At 41.3% G+C, this 21,658-nt stretch overlaps 1 long non-coding RNA gene across 1 annotated transcript in view; it reads right to left on the bottom strand.

The window, feature by feature from the left end:
• LOC108505022 overlaps positions 1 to 18,635 on the bottom strand; it is a 30,219-nt gene extending 11,584 nt beyond the window's left edge. Inside the window, exons 1-3 of the long non-coding RNA XR_001877346.1 lie at positions 18,481 to 18,635; positions 8,102 to 8,613; positions 7,245 to 7,247 (exon numbers count right to left, since the gene is read on the bottom strand). This is a non-coding gene — a long non-coding RNA (uncharacterized LOC108505022). The remainder of the gene's footprint in view (positions 1 to 7,244; positions 7,248 to 8,101; positions 8,614 to 18,480) is intronic.
• Between the last annotated feature and the right edge of the window lie 3,023 nt (positions 18,636 to 21,658).

Below are 21,658 nucleotides of genomic sequence, written 5' to 3'. Positions count from 1 at the left end.
AAACAGAATTCACTCAAAAATGTTTTTTAATGTTCCAGATCTCATTTCCTACAACAGCTCTGCCAGACTATGATCACCATGCTCAGTGCAGAGCCAAGACAGCACAGCTGGGGCGAGTGGGGGTTGCCACTGAGTTTTCTTGCTCTCATCTATTTAATGTGATGCTTGTCCCTTAGACTGTGGCATTAGTCGGTAGACAAAACAGTGTGCAACATGTCTCTCACTTCAGCGAAGCACCCACGCTCACTATAACATGTTTTGTTCAGCAATTTCCACTCAGTTGCACTTTTAACTGCTTCAAAACAAGTCACTCTGGGCAGGATGTGGTTTAAAGAGCAGGGAATTGCTCAGCCCTAAGGTGATCCTCCTGGATTTTACCTCCTCCTTCTATTTGCCCATTTACCATTTCCCCTTTTTTTTTTTTTTTCTTCTGTTTCTCACACAAAAATAAACTACTGGATCTCACACAGTGTTGTTAAATTCTATCCATCGGTCATAAGGTGGTGCTACACCATTAGGGAAGCCAGGTGTCTCTAAGCCAACCTTGCTGTTAGATTTCTAAAACAGATATTTGGGCAGGGGAGGCTGGGAAGAGAAGACTTTTGCTTGACTGTTTGGAAAGTCAGTAGGTTTTTTTTTAATAAAGATGGTCTTGAGACAGGTAAGGAGCTGTAGGGATACTTGAGATTTCGGAAGAATTTGTAACGGAAAGCTAGTACTCGTTTTCACTTAGGCACTGCAAAGTACCTTCTCAGAAGGGTTAGATTTTTTTTTTCCCTTCTGCAGTCCAGAAGCGGCTGCAGAGAGAGCTGTGTTATCTCTCTCTGCTATGCCAGAGAGAGATAACCCTAATAGACATGTACAGAGGTCTTGGGAAGGCCGGGGAGAAACAGAGAGGATACTAAAGACCCTGGAGAGAGTGGGAACTTGCTTTTCCCTCTGAGGTCTGGTACTGCCTGGCAGGGCCGAGACATTTGTAAGTTTTAATGTCTTTGCTTCCTAAATAAACCCTTTGTGAACCCTTTCCACTGCCTTGGCATTGTTGGGGAAGATACCTGCATGTGTTTTACCTTACAGCAAAGGCAACATATGTAGGTTACAAGGAAGGATTTTTCACAGTCTGTGTCTATTAGCTGTTTGCCCCGTGGGAAAGGAAACCATTTAGTCTAAGGAATCACTGGTGATGGGATAGCTATCTTTGAACACAGCTTTGGTGCCACAACTGGGCAAAAGGAGTGAATGTGAGTGACAGCAAACCTGGTTTCCTGTGTAAAATGATCCTACTTGCAAGTCACCTCTCATTCTGTGCCTGGATAGCTCATGAAGTGATGTCACATCCATACCATCCTTGTGTAGAGGAGGGATCCCACACCTGTGGGATTCACCATAGCTACAATCTGCAAAGACCAGTCAGCCCTTGTCACTGAAAAAGGGGGCTGGTAAAGAATCTGAGTTCCTAAAACTAAAGTCTGCAGATGTTTTGCAAGTCCAGCTTCCCACACAAACACAAAGGGTTTTGATCCTTCTGGATCGATTCAATCAAATTTGACACAGATGGAGATGATTCAAAGGAAATTAACATCTTTAAAAAACATGAAAAGTTAAGGAGAGAGTCCCTATGAGACACTCACATGAAAGCAACCAAAGAATCTACTCCAAAGAGAGGCTTCACAATTCTTGCATTACAGGGGGGAAAAGGGGAAAAAACCCCAACAAACAAGAAACAATACTCCCCCAAATGTCAATCAAAATAGCACCTTCTCATATACCAAATTCAATCATAAGACACAGCTTAGTAGAAACTCTGACTCCAGTAGTTCAGATGTTCACAGAATAATTTGTTCTCTGTGGGAAGCCTTCTTCTTTGAACCTGCTTCCTCCACTTGGTCCAAAAAAAAGTTTTAATGATCTTCCCAGTGCAGTGCTTGCCTTTAAAGACTTGGGGGTTGTTGCAGAGAGGACCTTGAAAGAGTAAATGAAAAATATGTTTTCCTGATGATTGAAATTAGTTGTGTTGTAGGTTGATTTTATTTTATGAGAGAGAAGTCTGGAATACTAGATGTATCTTCTTGCATGCTTGTACCAACAAAGGAAATATAGTAAAACTAAGAATAAGCACTTCTTTTATGAGCCCACAGAGATCTAGGCCATAAAATAAATGAGCACAATATCATCAGGTGCTGGACTTTGTTCAGAGTTATCTGAAAGATGCAAAATCATAATGAGACCTGCTAGCTTAAGCAAGAAGGATGTTAGTATCCAGAGACCAGCTTTCTTCCCTTCTCTTCTGCACCCCGTTTATTTCAGGAAGCCTGTGAAGTTCTGATCTTCAAAAATATAACCTGTGTACTTCTGACTGGAGAGAAACAGGCAAAACTGTTGATGTGGCTTTATCACGGGTTTTGAAGTAAACCAAGGTGTTTAACCTGTTCTTGTTGCTAATTGTACCAAGTTTAGAACTGATCTCACTCGACACAAGAGAAAAGGCACTTTTCAGCTAATCAGACAGATTTAAACAGGAATCAGGGATTTTTTTAAGACATCACTTACTGATAGACCTGATACTGATAGTGTTGATATTGGAGAAAAAGGAGCTGGGAAAAATTATTCACAAAATTTTCAGTTATAAGTTGTGGCAGTTTGAGCCACATTAGAAATCCAAAATCCAATTTCCAGGCTTTCCCCCACCCCTTCCCACAATTTATCCCAACACCAGAGAGAAACTTTCAGGCTAGAGGCTTCTATAGGGGAAGGGGGAAGTATATATATTTATTTACACAAATTAATACTATACAAACTAAAGGCAACTATATATATATATTATTACACTTCTATCAGTCCTTTAAGCCCCTCCCTTTAACTTCAGTCCAGGAGAAGCCTTTTCAGGCTGGGAAGTAACCAATCTCTCCCTTGTGGGGGAGCGTTCGGGCCCCGAACACTCCCCCCTCACCAAGCTCCAGCTGTTTGTTGCAGTCTTTCTCCTCACGAAGTTCAAGAAAGTAGCTTTGAGTCCTTTCTCCTCGTTCTGCTGTGTGATCTCTCTTTCTCAGTCTCATACCTTGGTTTGTAGGCAGCTGCAGTGTAGCTTATCAACGTACGTGTCCCGGAATGTTGATTCCTCCTCCGGGTTTTCGGCTGTCCTGCGTTTAGATCATGGCAGTGACGTCCTCCCAGCCTCTCTCTTCAGTCCATCTCCAGTTTTGCCTGGGATTCCTTTCCCTGGCTCCGAGCTATATCTAGCCCATCCACTTTGGCTCTGCTCCAATTCTGAGCCTCTCCTCCACTTTACAGCGGAGGGAAAGAAAAGGCCCCCCTCCACAGCTTAACTGCAGAAAGGAGGGGGAAGAGGGCTTGGCTGCAAAGCCTGCCTCTCTCCTCTTACCTCAGGTGCTGAGTCACATCTCTCACAAACACTCACTCTAAATGCTGCCTCTAACTCTGGCCTAGGCAGAGTTGGGGGGCCGCGGGGCTCCCCTTCCCCCCCCCGAAGGGGGGAAGAAGGAGCCCAGCCACCCCCTGGCCTTCTACACGCACACGCAGCAGACACCAACAGCAAAACTGCCAACAGCTTCTGGTGCTGTGTATATATGATTTTTCAGCAGAAGCGAACAAGACGAATGGTGACTGGTTCTCCAGGGAACACTGCCCTGGCACCCAATCACCTTTGATCCCCCCAGCCTCTCGGGCGGGGGCAATTTCAAACTATGACAAAGTACAGTCAGGAAGGGACTTGGTACCTATGTCTACTCTTTAGACTTGCTCCTTTATCTTGGACATGCCTGAGGTACTGAGGTTACTGAGTGTTTGACACTGCAAATAGCTAACATGCCATCAGTGCCAAGCAAACTTTCTGTCTCTGAAGTTCTGGCAGAACTCGCTAAGCAGGCAGCAATCAAGCACCTGTGGCTTCCATGGGTTGGTACCAATGCTCCATCTGCAGGGTATGGCTCTCCAGTTTCTGCCAGTTAAAACTTCATGAAATCTGTTTTTTCAGTCATCACTCTCAGATAGACTCTGAGTCAAATTTAGGATTTTTCATGCAAGCTCTTAATTTGTTTCACCACCAGAACAATTTGTAAACAATGCTGAAAGCACTGTGTGCTTCAGATAATCCCTTACTGATTAAGACTCACATCTAGTATCACCTGACACATGGCACAGCTGGGCACAGATCTCTGATGGGATCTTCTAGTCCAGCCATAACAAATACAAAAAATCTATAGTAATTGTCTCATCAAACCAAAACAGCTTTCCACACATCCCTAAGATCACCAAAACCAGAACTCATCAGATATGAAAGCCCTCAGAATGTCCATTCATACAAACTTGGAGAGATTTTGAATGGTGCAGGACATATTGACTGCAGTTGTGACTGTCTGGACAACCAAGGATTGAGAAGATATTAAAGGGAACAGTCCCATATAAAAAAGGTAACATTTCAAAACCACCTTATTTCTGCTGGAAGCCAAGCACATTTTCTCTACACTCATCTCCGGTGAGAAATACCCTGGAATTTTTCCCCATGAAATGCTAACTAGTCTGCTGTAAGAGAAAGCCCAGTTCACTTTGAAGTGGTAAGTATGCTTAAATTTGCTCCAGGCTTCAGTATCCCTGAGGGTCCTAAGGCCTACAAATTATTTTTATTCATTTAAAATGAAATAGAAATTAAAAAAAAAAATCAATACAGCTGAAAAAAAGACACTGGAGAGTTTTGTAACCTGCTCACTCTCCCTGTGGCATTCTGTCCTCAATCTAACAAGATCTTCCCTATCTTTTCTTCGGGAGAAAATTCTGCTTTCATTCAGAGCAAAGTAAAATTTGACACATGGTCTGGGAAAGGCAAAAAATATTACTGCCCTAACTCTGCCTGTTGTGCATTAGGACTGTTGGTGTGTTTGTTTCCATATTCTGTCAACAATGCATATGGACAGAAGCTTCAACGAAAGTGCTGTCACAGAACAATGTATTACTGCACCAAAGGGTATGACTGCAGCAAAGATGCCGTGTTTCACCAGCCCCAGTAACACTGCAGTGGAGACCATGGGTTACATTTTGTCACACAAGAGGAGAGTTTAGCTGGTAGCCTAGGAGGATATCAGTGCTGCCCCATCTTTCTTTCTGCTGCTTTATATTTTAGCCTTGCTGAGGCTACTGAAGATGCGTCTGTCGTACTGCTATCAGATTCTCACTCTACTCCGCTAGAACAGCATGGGCTGACCCATGGGAGACCCAGTTTTCATTGCAGTTTGTGGAAACAGAAAGCTTGAGGCACAAATGTGTCATCCTGGCCACTTGTATCAATAGATAAAATACTGTATCCCTGTTCTTCAGCCTATGGTTACCTCTGCATTATATACATTTATATATGTATATATATATATATATAAAATATATATATATATGTACATATAATACATATATTCCTCAAAATATTGGAAATTTTTCTAGGAAATGCTTGTCACCACATATTTGGTTTAGGTACCTGTCCTACAAACCCTTCTTAACCTCTGTACATTTGTCCCACATTTCAAGTGTTTTAGTTCTTATGGCAATGAGGATGCCATTGGCATCAGAGAGCTCAAAGGCATTCATAATCACCCTTATTTAGGGGGAATTATAAAGTCCATTTATAAAATAGAAAGTAATTTATACTGTGTTTTGTCAAATAAAGAAAGTGTTTATGGGCCAGGTTCATATCTGGAGATGTGGGTGGGAATTTTGCTACTGTCTTGAGTTGTTTCCAGTATGGTCCTTATGCTGCACACCATATGTCTTGCTAACCACTACACAATCCCTTACCCCAAATTGCTAGCTCCTCTCTTTTTTGGAAGGAGAACTAGTAAGACTGACTCATGTGAAGTACCCTCATTGTTTATAATGAAGATTAAATGTATAATTATTTTTAGAAGTTCCTTCGTGATAGGAAAAGTTAGATTTCAGACAGATGCTAGATGATCTTCAGAAAAAAGAATCCTGCAGGTACTGCACTCTCTTCTGTTTCATGTCTCTGCACCCGCCTCTCACTGACTCCTGGCTGCCGTTTTAAAGAATAGCATGGGAATTATTTCAGACATGTAGAAGATGGGGTGTGATTCAGTTTGAGATCTCAGTGGGCTGCAGGGATGAAATTGGTGATTGTGAAAAATCTTCCTACACATTTTCCATATATTTCACATGTCATCCCACAAGAGGAATGAAAATAGAAGAGTCCATTTTACTGAAATTGTGAGAAGTATAGAAATAAGAAAGGTGAGTAAAATGTGCCAGAATGCCTGCATTTTACACAAGCCATTCCAGAAAAAACAGGGAGCAGTCATCTCCCAAAACCTATGTCACTAGACCTTAGAGTATGAGAGAAATCTATGACAATAACCCAGCTCTTTATTATGTATCACGTGCAATCAGTGTGCTCAGTATAGAGAAATAATTCAGAAAGAACAAGATCACTCCCAAGAAAACATAAGAAAGCTAGAAGTGGAATCAACAGCAAATGGTAATTAAATAAACAGCATTTGGACTTGTGTGAACTGGCAGATCAATATTACTGGAGTTTTGAACAAGGTACTTTTAAAGAAGATTTGAGGAGAGTGAGGGAGTTGCCCCATGTACTGCAATGAGGAAAAGAAAGCACCAGAATGAGCGTGTGGAAAGGACTTTATTCTGCAATGACCTCAGAGACTTATGTAAAACACTGCCTGAAGCACACTGACATCTTAAAGCCTCTCTAAGTTAGAGTCCAGCATTCTATGGGACATCTAGGATGGACACTCTGTATATGAAGGCAACCAAAGATCTTGTGGAGGGATCATATTAAATCACTAGAAGCAGCATGTGTTTGTCAAGATCCAGCTTTGTGGTTGCAAAGGGTGCTAAATTTTAGAAATTCAGTGCTAACTAGGGAAGGTTACAAGAAGTTTTAATGTCTTACATTAACTTTTGCCTGAACTCTATTCAGCTCTGCCTGACTCTTTATGCAATATGGGACATATTGATATGTGTCAGTTCTGTCTGGAGGGATGTACCAAAAATATATCAATCTTGGTACATGATGAGACTGAATTGAATATTAAATTGTTATTCTACATAGGCAACACATTGCCTAGATTGACTCACACATACAAAAGGAAACGTCTGACTTAATTTCTGTGCTTTTTATGTCATTTTTGTGCATTTCTGTAATTTTAGGAAGAATCTGGTCTACTTTCACATCTGAAGCTTGTTTCTTGTGAAAGAGAAACAGTGACATCCTGTGGTTCAACTATAGGAAAAGCATATATTTTATCATTACCCTTTCTTGAACGTACTTTCTCTTTTTCTCTATAACTTAGCAGGAACAATCTAAATTTTGGCTATGAAAAAACAAGATTAGATAGACCCAAACAACACTTTACATGTGCAGTAAGCTTTCTGTATGTGTGAGATTACAGGCATCAGGAAATTGAAGACATTTAATAAATGTGACTAGGGTTACATAATAAATAAATATAAATAAAATAAAATGTATTACAAAATAACCGACTAGGGTTATTTTAAAATAGATGATGATAATAATAATAAAAGAAAGTAAATTAGATAAAAATTTTTAAATAGATGTGAAAAGTGGTTTTTGAAAAACAGTCACATCAAGCCTAGAATCTAGCCCTTTCTTTCATAAGCACCTTTAGGACTTACTGTCTTTGGAAATACTTTGATTATCGCTGTTACCAGAATGTATTTGAAGTAATAGAACTTATTCAGAATGTGATGACATATCTCTAGGGCAAGCTGAGAGCACTAGCATATGTAATAATTGAGCAAAGAATGGTCATATTCATGAAGAAAAAAAATATTCTCATATTTTGATTTAAAAGGTAATTTCCTCACAAGACCCTTTTACACTACATAGAGAACTTCTGATGACCCTGTACTGATAGAAAAAGCATCTTTAGACAGAGCTGTAACAATTTAATGTACCAAAAATGATACTAACAGAAGTCTACAAAGACCTTGCAATAATATCAGAATCATATTTCTTTAGAAGAAAAGAACTGTAGAATTCCTTCCCTTTGGTGTAAACTTAGTGTCATGTACTGGTGACATCCTTAAGAACTTGTTTAAAAACAGAAAGATTATTTCTGCAGTTGTCTTCATATCATATTCATACTCTGGATTTTTTCCCCAATATATTTTACTCTATTTACATATTTATCAGTTGTGAGGTTGTCCCTTACTGAAAATTAGTTTGCTTTTATTAAGATTCTCAGAGACACATAGTCACTGGAACTGTAACATTATGGCTCTCTAGTTTCTGCTACAGCTCTTGACAGTGGCAGAAACACAAAGAGCAAATGTTCTCCTGTCCCCTGACTTCTCAAATACAAATGGCCGAGTGGATGGGTGACAGTGATGAAGAATGAAGTTGGAATAGAAAATAAACGTGTTCAGACAGAAAGGCTAAAATGTGTTTCTTGAGCATAAATTATTTTCTCCAGGGCTTCAATTTCATGACTTTTTCCCCTTCAATGCAAACAGTCTCCAAAGGCAAAAGTGTGTTTATAGGAAAGAGGACACCTTGCCACGATGTTGATGCTGTACATGATGCAGACATCCCTAATGGAAGATGAGAATGCCAAGCTGTAAAGAAAACATTGTTGACAATTGATTATTTCTTACCTTTCTTATCATTCAAAAGGAACACACTCAGACCAGCACTTTTTAAGATATAAAGCAAAAAAAAAAATAAAAAATCTTTACATAAAGTACAGAAATTGTTCACTGAAATTGTTAATTTCAGAGACAAAAGAATACGCCATCTAACATTTGCATGTATTTCATTATGTTTGACTGGCATATGATGATCCATAAGCTTGCTGCTAATATAGAGCCTGCGTTTTTTAATTAAATTGATGGTCTTAAAAAAAGTACCTAGTCTCCTGAGTAAGGTATAATCTCTTCAATTTTGAATATTGCATGGTCTCACACCAGCACTGCAGTAGTCCTAAAATTGCTTCAGCCTCTAGAAGTTCCTTCAGAATAATTTTTAAATATAGGCTTGTAAAATTATAGTAAAGGACAAAGCAAATGTACAACCAGGGATTTCCCCAAAGAAAAATGAAACAAAGAACAGCACAGGCTATAATTCAAATTGTCAATTAGATTTGACTCAGAGGACTTTGAAAATTAAGTTTTTAATTTCTATATATTCCTTCCACTAATCTGTTTGTGAACTTTAGACTGTCAGCTGAGAAACAAAAAGAGAGGAAAACTAGACTCTTTTGAACCAGAGATTTAATAACTCCCCCAGGTCACAGTGCTCATTATAAAGAGAATGAAGTGCTGGTTCTTGGGCAACAGAGCAAACATCTGCATCCTGCAACAAGCCAGGTGCTCTAAATCAGGGCAAAACCAAGGCAGCCCAAGCAGCAAAATCTGAGCATGTCCGCTGTCTCTCCAGCTTGCCTGAGTCCCTGCTATGATTGTGTCTGCAGCTGGAGCGACCTCCTAACCAAATAAGCACACCTGGAAACACTGATGGGCAGCAGCTGTCTGGCACCCACAGCGAAATTCCCAGCAGGCATCAGGTGTTTGCCTGACTTTTCCTAGGGGAGCTGGATGCATATGCACTGTGCAAGCTTTAAAATGTCATTGTTAGTTTGTGTGTCAGTGAATAACATTTAGGTCTTGAATTGAAATGACAAGGGAAAGAAACATTCTGCAAGAGGTCCTGTTATTGGCAAAAAATGCTCACTACTATTCTATTGTGAATTTCCTTTCTGTAAATCTTTCAAGCCTCTCTCCTTGTGAACAATAAAATTTTACACACAGCTGACAACTGTGCACATTTAATCACTATGAGCAATGCATCATCTCCATTGTATTCTTTTTCCCAGACATTATTTTACCAAAGTGCAGAATTGATTTTCACACATTTCTTCAAATACTTCTGTATAATAGCAGTTTATATGAACTGCTTATCTGCTCTGTTCTTCCAAGTCTGCATTTCCTCATCGAAACCATATACTACCTGCTTCCTGACTCCCAAAACAAAGTGTTCAAGATAATCACTATAGGAGATGCCTATTTACACAGAGGTTTGTATAACTATACAGTTTTAAATATCAGCAGTGTACGTGCAGGACTATTTGCCACCCTGCAGATATCCTCATGAACAAAAGCTTTCACACTTGAATGTTTGCAAGTCAAAGGCAGAGCAAATGCCACCAAAAGCTGCTTTTATGAATGGGGATCATGTGGTTTTATTTTACTCCAAAAGTTTATGCATCTGGGAGCTATGTTGCATTGCTTGAATGGTGCATTTTTGCTTTGATATGATTTCATTCACAGCTTGGTCCAGAAGTCATGTATTAAATACTTACTTTCTTTCACTTGGTGAACAAAGCATTGGTTTTCCTCATGTTGTCTGTGTCCCAGTCCATAAATGCACAACAGGTATCTTTCAACTTCTACAAAATCACCTTTTGGCTAAATCATACGTAAGAAAGAATGTTCCCCATTTACCTGAGTTGTCCCATGCGTGTCCTCTTTTTACCTCCATGATGAATTTTAGGATGTAGAAAGACTAAAAGCAACCAGAAGTCCTACATTGTGTACATGTGTCATATGCCTGATTCCCCCAGTAGTTTATAGACTGTACAGATGACAGTGTAAATGCTGTGTGTACTGGATCCATCTGACTGTGTGTGCACAGCTGCATAGCACATGCACAGTACATCAGAAATGCTGAGGTTGGGATGCATTTCCAGTCCATGTGTAGGCCATCTGGGTGGTTCATGCACACATACTTCTGGCCAGGAAACCCTTGTCACAAATACAGCAGTCCTAATCTAATCCAGGAGCAGATCTGGAAACAAGTGCCAATCACTGCAACTCTTCCACTTCCTCCTTAGGTATGTCTTCAGCACTGAAGATGAGAGATAACCTCCTACCCATACACACCTCACTGAACTGTTATGTTTATGTATCTTGTAAAGTTGCTGTTTGAAAGGCTTCCCAACTCTTCCAATTTTAATTTACTGTGACTTCAAAATTTATTAGCTCTGTATCATATTTTAAAGGAGCTTTTATGAAAGGAAATATTTAATGCATTTATTTGCTAGAGACTATTTGGCATCCCCAGAAGGGTTTTCCAACTCTATTTTCCTAGCCATGAGAGACAGCAGCAGCCAGAAACCTAATGCTTTTACGCAGGTAGATGCAGTTACTACTCTTGTATGCAGAGACTGGGATGGGTCATGGAGCATCAGTTAAATGCAACACCTCCAGCAGAGCTTAGTTGTGTACTGACAAGGCCACTCTGAAACCCTTTGCCACACTGAAAGCCTCCTGTAAATGATTTGGCTTGTCTTTGGCCATTTCACTGGATTACTTGATATAAACACTGAGCATTTGTTGCTTGCTGTTACACAGTCCTCTCCAATTAGTCATCCACAAATTAGTGGTAAAAGTAAACTAATGCTTTGCTGGTTTTTTCTGCCTCTCTGGTTTTTTGCTTACTGATGAGAAGAACCTGCTGGTTATGGATGGATGAGTTTTTCTCAGAATTTCTGCTTTTTTCTCAGGGTATTGTCTACAAAACTGGATTGTGGTTTTAATGCAACCTCTGGTCTGCATTTCTGTACTGTAGAAGAGGTTCAGATTTGATTTAACCTCTGCCTACATTTACTCTGACTTTTGAATGAGATATTTTTTTCTTAAATTGTATTTCATACTTCAGATTATAGAAATGGCTTTCAGCCTTAGAGTCACCTAAGAAAATATATTTGCTAGAGTTACAATTATTCATCAGCCTTTCCAGGAAATAAGTGCCAGTGAAGAGTGTGGCACTGCATCTAGATTTATGTCAGCTGAACATGCTACAAATTCAATTAAAAAAACCCTATATGCACACACATACAAATGTGTGATGCATTTCAAGAAAAATCATATGGTTTGATGCAGGTTAATAAGCACTCAAACAGATGATACTACAGTAACATTGTTATAACTCATCCTGCAAATTTAAAGGCTTTGAAAATCTAGAGCTACCAAAGCAATCTTGAGTGTGATCCATATCTCCTTAAGTCACCTGCCTGTATTGCAATAGACTACCTGATCACTGTCAGTAAGTTAAAGGTTGGTACTACAGAGATGTGGATTTTCTTTCAGAGATGGTACATTGTGCCTCCCAGCATGTGCAGCAATGGTAGTAAGTTAAGGGATAAAAACCAAGATATGTTGCTTTCTCCTCTTGGCAGCAGAGATTTGAAAGTTTTGGTAATGCTATTTCAGCATTAAGAGTACTCTCAATACCTCACATATTTAGATATTCATCATTGTTAGAGCACATTGATCAACAACATGCACATTTTCTGAAAAAGTGGATCTGGTATAGCAGGAGGCAGGATACTTAATTGACTCTGTGCTGTTGGTGAATACATATGCAGTAAGTGTTGATAGAAGATCCGAATTATTTTCTGTAAATTAGCTTCTATATTTTAATGTGATTTGTGTCTGAACAGCAAAGATTACTATCTGGTAACACATAGTTTTATAAGGAAGTCCTTGTGAAGTTCAGCAAGGGCACATGCAAAGTGTTGCACCTAGGAAGGAACAACTCCATGCACCACTATATGCTGGGAGCCACCTCACTAGAAAACAGCATTGCAAAAGGGACCTGGGGGTCCTAGTGGACACTGAGTTGAACATGAGGCAATAACGTGCCCTTGTGGCAAAGAAGACAAATGGTAGCCTGGGCTGCATGAGGCAAGCCATTATCAGCAGGTCGAGGGAGGTGATCCTGCCCCTCAGCATAGCACTGGTGAGGCCACACCTGGAGTGCTCAGGCCAGTTCTGGGCTTCCCAGTATAAGAGAGACATGGACATACTGGATAGAGTGCAATAAAGGGCCATGAAGATGATTAAGCACCTGGAGCATGTGTCCTATGAGGAAAGGCTGAGAGAGCTTAGACTGTTTATCCAGAAGAGAAGGCTCAAGGGGGACCTCATCAGTGGCTGTAACTAACTCAAGGGAGGGTCCAAAGAGGATGGAGTCAGATTCTTTTCAGCAGTGCACAGTGACAGGACCAGAGGCAGTAGGCACAAAGTGAAGCACAGGAGGTTCCCTCTGAACAGCAGGAAACATTTTTTACTGTCAGGATGACCAAGAGCTGACACAGGTTGCCCAGAGAGGCTGTAAAATATTCATCTTTGGAGACATTCAAAAGCCTTCTAGACATGGTCCTGGGCAACTGGCTCTGGGTGGTCCTGCTTGGGCAGGGTGAACTGAACTAGATGACCTCCAGAGGTCCTGCCAACTTCAGATAATCTGTGGTTCTGCGATTTTGGAAAGAGATGGATTTTTCAGCAGCAACTTTGCCATTTTTAGTGTCCCACCATTCATTTTAGTCATCAAGTGCGCCTGTTTGTAAGAGCTGTAACTTCAGGAAGGACAAATCAATGGACAACAATTTTAAGAAAGCTCGGGTCTCCAGATCACCATGGGTCACAACCTAGCAGTTAGTCAGACACACAAAAGGACCACTACAGTGTTTTCTTCATTGTTGTTTCTAGACCCCATGCTGCTGGCGTGTCTATTCACTCAGAGAAATAAGCAGCACTTATGTGCTGTGAGCATGATGAGAGTAACCCCAGGGAATGGCACCCCAGCATAAAGAACATGCTGTTTTACTTAGACACTTTTTCAGGAAAATGAAAAAAACTTAAAACAACATGTATGCCATCGAAGCAGTTTCCTTTGGATTAAAAACAGAACATTAGACACGTATTTAATCAGTCTTGCTGTCCCTGGGGGTGTTAATATTTGGCACTCTCCCCCTTTTAATTAAGAGCTGGTTCTCTAGTTCTTAAATAAAACTATTCAGGAAATTTCCATGAATGCTTTCCCATATAAAATGTATTTTCTGCAAAACTGAACTTTACTGCTAGGAAATATTAATAATATTCCTTGAAGTTTCCGAATCTTCACCAAACAACACCGACTCCAAGGAAAACATTTTGGCTAGTTAAACCACTTCAGACCACATCAGTTAGACTAAACCTCATGGTCAGAGAAATGAGAGAAAAGTCAGAGAAATGCCTCATGGGATTTTAGTTCAGATAATGCATGTCCCAGCTCTTTTTTGCAAAAGCTTCCATTTCTGAATTACATCATAGACATTCCTGAAGTTGAAACATCATACAATATCCAATTGAACTGGAGACCCCAAACCAACAGAAGAAAAATGGGGATGCTGCATTTGAACTATGGTTCCCATGAGGAATCAAAGTCCCTCTGAGTCCTGAACTAAAACATTCAAGTCACTAAATTAAAATTAGATCAAAATCAAAATTCTATTTGGAAATGTTAAGGCCTTTAACTTCAGTCAAAGGAATTGAAAGGATCTGCTGAAACGCATTTTAACAAGTTCTGTAAAAATATTGATATTAATTGTTTTCCTCCTTTTGAAAGTAAAGACAAGTAACCTCTTGGGGTTGTTGTTCCATCTTTCTGTGTGAAGCAAGGGGTAACAGAAACCTGGCCTAGCCCAGAAAGTTATGTCCCAGATTCCCGAAGTTTAAGGTCAGGATGGACAAACATCTCTTTCAGTTTGTTTTACTGCACATCCCATAGCACAGTGTTTTATTCAATGTTCACATAGTGAGCGAGCTCAGTAATATGTGTGACTAAAGTAAAACTTGTATTGAGTGAACACAGTCTTTCAGAAAAGCATTCGGAGTTGTTTAGGCAATATCACTGTTTTTTTGGTATTGTGTTGCAGTAGTTTCTTGCCATTGCTGCTCAGGGCCTGTTTCACATTTTCTTCTGACTTCATTTGGCCAGAACTTCCACCCATAACTCTTGCTGTGGCCATATATGTTTAATTAAAGATTACTTCAACATCTATCTTTTAATTCAAATAAACACACCAATCTTAAAGTTTGTGAAGAGAAATTAGCCCCTCTAGCTCTCAGAGAAAGTAACTTCTCTATCTTTCAGATAATTTTGTTTACTTTCTCTTCATTTTCCTTAACTTTTTTTTCCAATCACTCAACATCTTGTTTAAAAAGCTGACTGCAGTCCTGTGTGCCATGTTCTCATACTAGTCTGTACACACAGGAGAAAAGTAACTCCTGATTTCTACTTATTGCTGACCTGGTTGTATACCTGGGGACTCCATAAGTCATCTGGCCTCAATATCACAGCAGTAAATTGTCATGGACTTTAATGAGTTTCCATGTCCTTTGTCTTGTGTTCCCTGCCTTATAACTACAGTTCCTTTCCAATACTTTCCAACTGTACTAGGGCACTCTGATTTTTTATAGAGTACTACAATTCTCCCTTTACAAATTTGCCATACAGGAATAAACTTAATATATTCTATGATCCAAAAAGTAATCTGAATTTTGAATTTTTTTTTCATAAAATATACAATTCTCTTGAGAAAAATATTTTTTATGAAGAAGTGCTGATATCTCCGTTCTTTCTTCCTTCTCTTTTTTTTTGACAGAACAACACAAAAGCAGACAGAATGCATTCAGATTAAATGGCAGTGAATATAAGTTTTCAAGTTCTTCTATTTCTTCCCTTTTTTCTCTTTTCACCCCTTTTTTCCTATTCAAATTTTACCCCCCCTTTTTTATTTCTAGAAATTTATTTAATATGCAACTATGATCAACTCTAGAGCAATTCAAAGAAGAAAAAAAGCATGGAATGGTTTTCCATAGGGAAAGTAGAACCTATGTTCTGCTTTATACTTTGTTGAAAGACAGAATAAAAAGGAACAAGTACAAAATATAAAGGATCTCAGCAAGAAAATCAGCCTGGGGAGTCTAAGAAGACAAAGAGATCTGTAAACTCAGACCTACTCAGATCAAAGAAATTCTTACGTATCTTCTCAGAACTAACTGCATTTTGGTCAGTGAAGGCAGAGGAGTGGAATGCCCTAGGGGCCTTGTCTGGTCTTGCAGATTGAGGTGGAAGCAGAAGAGAGCACTTTGAATTCTTTCCAGCTGGTGACAAACAGCTCAGTTCTCCAGAGGGACTCAAGGCTAGCAAGAGGATAAGAACCCTCCCTGACCTAACCCTTAAAGAATGAATACCAGCAGTTGAGCTTGCAGAGTGGCTCTTCTCTAGAAGGGGGTCTAAAATTATAACAACCCCGATAACATCTCAGTGACCTCCAAGAGCAATCTTGACTTAAGTTACTGACAGCAAGAACTCTTTCTATATAGTTTCCAACTTTGCAATCCAAGCCAACTCTGCTTCCAAACCTTGTTCCTTTAAGCCCTGTCTCTAACAAAGCCACCAAAAAAATTCCCATAGATTTCAGTAAATACAAAATTTCACCCACTGTGAATTTGTGCTATACCACTGTTAATAAAAGGTCTATGACCACATTGTTACAGGTGAAAAGAACTCAGGTCCCTTTTATTGTCCTTGGTTCTGCATCTGACAGGGATCAAAACCAGCAGCATGGTCTCACTAGTTTCAGGGGAATCAAATGCTTTGTGACAAAATATACCCATGCAAGGCAGTGTTCTTGCATACCTGCTTTTCAGATGAAGCAACACAAAGCTGACAGACAGCTAAGAGTAACACTCCTTAGCTTTCAGTAATCAAAGTACTTGAAGGGCATGCAAATAAAAGGCGGCAATGATCCAAAATTTTTTCATGCCATGCACACACAAGAAGCTCTCCCTCTTCATACACTGTTGTCAGAAAGCAGCTCTCCAGAATTTATTAGACCAGTTCGCTTCTACATCAACTGGGAACCAAACTGCTTTTGTTTGCACTTTTGAATTTTAAAGGAGCAGCATACTGTTTATATGTTGACTTCGTGTGTATCTGTGTCTGTGTGTGAATCTACGTGGAAAAGCTTAGTGTAAAACTTGGAATAATAATTTGAATATTAAGCAATAGAAGCAAAAAATAAACCCACTTCCTTCACTGAAAGAAAAGTATGACAAGGAGCAAAACCCAAAGCCATACTTGACCCTGTTTTTTGGATGCTGGCTCTGAACTGTCAGTGGCCATTACATCAGATAAGCCATGAGCCTTAGCCAAAGTCTAAAGTGTTATAAGGTCAGGAAGGTAAAAAGAATCGGGGCCAGTGCAAGCTTTATAAGTCAGTAAAGAATTTTAAGGCCATATGCTGCTTAACAGGCACCAGGGTAGAGGGAACGTGAGACTGGAGAAATATGATCTGTAGATCAAGTCCTAGTAACAATTCTGGCAGCAGCAACATTCAAAACCATCTGCAGCCAGTTTAGCAAACAATCTGGAATACCACCAGGAACAAATTAAAATAGTCAATCCTGGAAGTCATGAAAGCCTGTATGAACAAGCGCCTGAGCAAATGAAATGGTGTTTTCATGAGAATATCTTGCAATATTCTCAAAAACATCAAAAGATTTTTTTTTTGCCCTCTCTTTCATGTGAAGACAAAAAGCTGAAAGGAGAGTCATATGGGTAAGCAGAGACAAACGCATTTCAGCCATGGAGCTCCAAAGCAATCAAAATGCCACAGATTTCACTGGCAGCAATATTAATACAAGTCAGAAAGAGTCCTCCTGTACACTGCAGGGCCTCAGACCCGGATATTCCACTACACTTTGCAGCACATGTTGAGTGCAGGAGCTGGGAAGCAAATGTGCTGAGAAATCCCACGGAGACGGGTGTGGGTGAGAAAACTGGCTAGCATATGCCGTGCTCTGACATGTAGCAATTGAACTCTCACTACATGGATCTCATTGTGTAGCACCTCCCCCAGCAAGTGAAAAAAACCAGTGCATGTGTGTAAGAGGTTAGGAGTTTAGGATGCAGTGCCAACAGGAAACGGAAAAAGGGAGAGAAGTAGAAAACCAGACAGTTGTAGAAACTGCAAGGAAACACAACTCCATTAATGCTATCCAGTGAGAAGCACTGCCTTGACAATTGTCTGGGGTGGCAAATTTTCAAAGAGAAGAACAAGAGAGAAAGTCCTTTCACAAAGGCCCACACACTGGACACAGCACAGTCAGGAATCTCTGTTGTGAACTAGATTAACTCTTTTTGAGGAACTTCTCTCTGCTAAGTTTCACTCCAGGCACAAGAGGCAGTTCCCACTCCTGCTGCTGTAGCACCATGCCCTGCTCTGCTCTGGCAGTGAGGGCAAAGGCCTTCCCAACCACTCCTCTAGCCTGGGAAACAGGGGAAGGTTTTCGGTCAAGAGTTAGCCTGGACTTTTCTGAATTAAAAGCTGAATTCAATCCAAATCTCTGACACCTCAGATTCTTGCTAATTTATCTGAAAACTGTGAGCTATTGGAGATCTCTTTTCACAGAGCAGTTTGACCCAGCAGCACATAATGGAGACACAGAACATACGATCTGGGACAGGTTCTTGTTCAGATGCTGCAGGATGCGAACAGGCAAGCTTCATGCAGTGTCTATAAAAGGAACATTAGCATGATATTAGCTTGTTTTTGAGCAGGCAGGAGGAAAACATAAGAACAAAAAAATTACCTCCAAATTAATCCTGCTGTGAGTCTTGTTTTAGTCATTCTTCTCTTAGCTTTTGTTACTCCAGAGTTAATAGATATTAAAGCAGAACTGTGCCCACTTTAATTGCAGGTATAAGTCCTATCTTCTTTGCCTTTGACTAGCAAAGGTGAAACTGGACCCTTGATCCCAGTCCTGAGGAGGGTTATGTTATTGCTGGCGCAATAGCAGAGCTGTGATGGAGCTGGCTCATTCCCAAGCCCCGCTGTTCCTTTACTCTGCCCAGGAGAAGGGTGTTAAGCTCACAGCAAGTCAGGACTGATCTCACACTGGGTGATTGTCTCATTGCCATTCTCTTTCTGTTGGTTATGCCGTGACAATTATTAGTCCAGCCCTAACTCTGCAGGGAGAGCAAAATAAAATAAAATAAAATTAAAAAGTTATTTATATCCAAGAAAGCATTTTCTGACAGTCTGGGGCAGAGGAGGAGAAGCAAAGCAGGCACCTATAGAACACGATTGCAATCTGTGTATTGAGGCTTTTACTAGGGAAGCGGATGGCAGGCAGCACTCTGGACTGATGGAGCTCACAATAAAAAGCCACAGAGACTGTTGCCTGGCTTTTTAATTGTCTTTTCTAAATCACCCATGGTATGGATCCGGGAATTAAGCGGTTTATTAGCTGACTCAACTGAATGTTTTTGATGGCGGTTTTATTCAAATGAAGGACAAACTGCGCCCGCAGCGCAAGCGGCAAGGGGCTGGGAGGGGAGCGGAGGGGGGGTCTCGCCTGCGGCGGCGCCGGTCGCGACGGCAAGGACAGGGCGCCAGGAAGAGCTTGTGTCCCACGCAGAGCCCATCTCCCCCCGGGGCTGGGGCATCTGCCGGACAGCCGGGCCAGGGCCGCTCCGCTCCGCCGCTGCCCCTGGCCACAGCGAGGGAGGAGCCGGGGAGAGGGGAGAGGGCCACCCCTGCACCCTGGGACACAGCCTGCCCACCCTGCGGGTGGAAGGAGCCGGACAGGGCTGATCCCAGAGGACAGGCAGCTGCCTGAGCCTCATGGCAGGCAGCAGCATCCTTGTAGATGCTGCGGGGCAGCCCGGAGAGATGGACAAGGGGAGACGGACGTCACGTATGTCGCTCCTCGGGCCTCCGAAACACCGAGATGGCTCAATCCTACTGAGCAAGGCAGCAAAGACAGGTTTAAAAATAGAAGGCAAGGTTTAAAAATAGAAGGAAAGTCTCATATTCATTCTCATCTGTATCCCAGCTCCTTTCATGTCCAAACTTCAATTCATCCCTATACCCCACAGCAGCAAAGCTACCAACAACTCAAATCCACATTTGCTGGGGTTGATACCAGAGCAGACACAGAGAGAAAGATGTGAGCCAAGAAAACGCCTGGTGAAGGCCAAAAGTCCAGCTCATGCACCCTATCCCTGTCCCTGTCTTCCCCTGCAGGAGGGAGGCAGTATTTGGTCAGAAGGGTCACCAAAGATGAACATCTAAACTTTGGCATAATCATCTGGCTAAAGCAGTATTGTGTATAATCAATAGGAAACTCTAGATTCCCCTACAGGCCCCCAGAAAGGAGGCTAATTAGATGCTTCAACTTGCCAGAAAAAATCTGCCTTTGGAGGTCTTCAAAGCCTCTTATCCTTGGTCACCTGTTTAGGGAATACGAGAACTGAGTTTAGCAGGACTGTTTCATTAGGTACACACAGCAGGAACCTACATTTGGCAGACAGTGCCAGACCTCTCATGCTGCATGCATGAGGAACAAACAAGAGGAGCTCAAAGCTTTGGCCCAGTCCCAGAAATTTGACTTCATTGGCATGTGAAGCCCGGTGGGATGAGTCCTGTGCCTGGAGTACCCTCTTAGACAGTTACAGGCTCTTCAGGAGGGATAGGCAGGGCAGAAGAAGTGGAGGGGTGGCACTGTATGTAATAGAAGAGTTAGAATGTATGGAGCTCACAGCTGGCAATGGCACAGTTGAGAGCCTCTGGGAAAGAATCAAGGGGCAAACAAATAATGCCAGTGTCATTGTGGGATTCTGCTATAGACCTCCCAGCCAGGATGCTGACGCTGACAAATTATTCTTTGAGAAACTAAGGGACACTTCCAAGGCAACTGCCCTTGCCCTTGTGGGGGATTTCAATTTGCCAGAAGTTAACTGGAAGCATCACGTATCTGGTACAATCTGGGCCAGAAGATTCCTAAAAAACCCGGATGACAACTCTATGGAGCAGGTCATAAGGAAGCCAACTTGGAAGGATGCCCTCCTTGATGTGCTGCTTGTCAACATATTGGGTCTGGTGAGCAAAGTGAAGTTTGGTGGGGAACAATAAAAAGAGTTTTTTCAGATATATTAATGGTAACAGGCAGTATAGAAATATCATTAGCCCATTACAGGATGAGGATGGTCACCTCACAAACAGCGACAGAGACAAGGCAGAGATGTTTAATGCTTTCTTTGCCTCTGTCTTCAACATGGATGACAGACCAAAGGGGTTTCAGTGACCTGAGCTGGAGGACCATGACCGCGAGAACGATCAACTCCCAGTTGACCCTAAAATTTTGCAGGATCTGCTGTTCCAGCAGGATCCCTACAAAGCTATGACTCCTTATGGGATTCATTCCAGAATCCTCAAAGAGCCCACTGGTATCATCGCAAAACCTCTCTCGATGATTTTTGACCAATATTGGGAATCTGGAGAGGTTCTAGCTGACTGGAAGCTGGCAAGTGTTGTCCTGATTTTCAAGAAAGGCAAGAAAGAGGACCCTGGAAACTACAGATCTGTCAATCTCATTCAGTGCCTGGTAAAGTTGCAGAGAAGATTATTCTGGGAGATATTGAAAAACACCTGAATGACAACGTTGTCATTGATCACAACCAGTGCATCTTCATGAGAGGAAAGTCCTGCTTATCCAACTTGATTTCCTTTTATGACAATGTAACCCACCTGGTTGATCAAGGGAAGCCAGTTGATGTCATCTGTTTGGATTTCAGTAAAGCTTTCAATACTGTCTGTCACAGGATCCTTCTGGACAAAATGTCCAGCACAGCTGCACAAACACACCATGTGGTGGGTGAGCAATTGGCTCATGGGTTGAGCAGAGGGTAACAGTGAATGGGGTAACATCAGGCTGATGACCTGTCACTAGTGGGGTTCCACAGGGCCCCATCTTAGGCCCTGTGCTC

This window comes from Lepidothrix coronata, unplaced genomic scaffold, assembly GCF_001604755.1.
Source record: "Lepidothrix coronata isolate B3197 unplaced genomic scaffold, Lepidothrix_coronata-1.0 Scaffold181, whole genome shotgun sequence".
Classification (NCBI taxonomy): domain Eukaryota; kingdom Metazoa; phylum Chordata; class Aves; order Passeriformes; family Pipridae; genus Lepidothrix; species Lepidothrix coronata.
This window is presented reverse-complemented; position numbering and strand designations above follow the sequence as displayed.